Source organism: Brassica oleracea, chromosome C5, assembly GCF_000695525.1.
Source record: "Brassica oleracea var. oleracea cultivar TO1000 chromosome C5, BOL, whole genome shotgun sequence".
NCBI classification, from domain to species: Eukaryota; Viridiplantae; Streptophyta; class Magnoliopsida; order Brassicales; family Brassicaceae; genus Brassica; species Brassica oleracea.
Genome location: NC_027752.1, coordinates 12,470,419 through 12,472,424, shown reverse-complemented (window position 1 = coordinate 12,472,424; position 2,006 = coordinate 12,470,419).

Genomic DNA, 2,006 nt, shown 5'->3' with positions numbered 1-2,006 from the left:
GTTACTTTACACTTTACAACTGAGTTACTTTATACATAACGGCTGAGCACTAGCTCAGGACGGTAACTTCCAAATTTTTCCAATAGCCTTCGCAGGACGGTAACTTTACACTTTACGGCTGAGTTACTTTATACATTACGGCTGCACGGCTGAGTTACTTTACACTTTACAACTGAGTTACTTTATACATAACGGCTGAGCACTAGCTCAGGACGGTAACTTCCAAATTTTTCCAATAGCCTTCGCAGGACGGTAACTTTACACTTTACGGCTGAGTTACTTTATACATTACGGCTGCACGGCTGAGTTACTTTACACTTTACAACTGAGTTTAGTAGTAGAGTAACGACATTCCAACCCCACAAACAAACACATTCCTCAAACACCGACCCTGACTCATACATTCTTCTCCTTTTCCCTCAGATGCCGTCTTCATTACTTCAATCTCTTTCTCCAACCGAGCAACGCTAAGTCTGAATTCCGAGATTTCTTTGTTCATGCCACTTATCAGTGACTTAATATCAACAACCTCTTCAACCAAATACTCATCCGCCCATTTGAATAAATGTCTTTGTTTTCACAATATAACCAAATCTAAGTACTACGTTACAGAACATGCGAAATAAGAACCAAAACGAACCTTATAAAATGTGTCGATATTGTAAATCCCTCGACACATGCGTCACAGACTGTTAATAATTAGCCTCGATATTATGTTTGAGCCGTATTTTCCACACGCGCCATAATTAATCGACAACTCAGTCCAATCAAGCAAGTGAAAACGTCACATTAGAAATGTATTATATTAACATTCACAGCTGGGTTTTGCCGTTTTACAATGGCTGAATTATGATTAATTTATTTACGGATGAGTTTTGGTCACTTATGGCTGGGTTTATCGTAAACTAACATTCACAACTGAGTTACCTTATACGTTTTGGCTGAGTTAACTTTAAGTTTTCACTAAGTTAACATTCACAACTGAGTTATTTTATACGTAGAGGCTGAGTTATTATAAAGATACGGCTGAATTAAACAAACACATTATGACTGGGTTATAGTACTTAATATACAAGAAATATGAATTCGGCATGTTTACATTCAGGAACTGAAATTATCAGATTCAAAATACAGACAAGGCATCACTTTCAGAAACCAAAATTGTCAGGACCAAACTCTTCAAACATGTGGACGAGATCACGCCAGACTCTTGTTAACATCCACGGAGGCTTGTCGGCTCCGATTGCCCAAGTTCTCTTCAAATAGCGCATCTGGCAACGAAATAACGTTCTGGCCACAAGATTAAAATGTGTCCAAACTGTCGAATTATGCCTTCGATCCCATGTGTTTTTGCGCTACAACAAAAAAAATTACAAACCGTTGAGAACACAACAGAAAAATAACTGAGCAACGCTATGCTGCAATTTTAAGTGGACAAATTGTTCTTACAGCGAGTTGAAGAAACCAGTGTTCCTTAAAATGATCGGGAATTGCGCGGTATGTCGGCCAATCATGAACCCAGCCTTCTGCAAGAATCGACGGGATGCCGAGAGAGAGATCACTTAAAAATTTGAACCAAATAGTACTGGTTGTGTCAAGTAATTCACCCGGACTAGGGCATAGAAGAGGGAGGTTTTCACGGTTTGCAGAGCTTAGTATCGCATTGACACTGTTCTCTAACATCGTCGAATAACCAGAAACAATCGTCATAACTTTTGATGGGGATAGAGAGTTTTTGTTTAGGTTTTTTTAGAGAGAGAAAGGTGTAAGAGAGGAAACAATATATAGAGAGGTACAGAACGTCAAACGTCTCGAGCTAAAATTTCCCGAGAAGCAGTTATCTTTTTCCCGCCAAACGTCAGGATGAAGTTACACTTTACGGCTGAGTTACATACCACATTTACGGCTGACTTAGTAAATGGGGTTTAGGGTTTAGGATTGCTTATTTAGGGTTTAGGTTTGCTTTTTTGGGTTTTTAAGTTTGAGATTTGGATTTATGGTGCAAG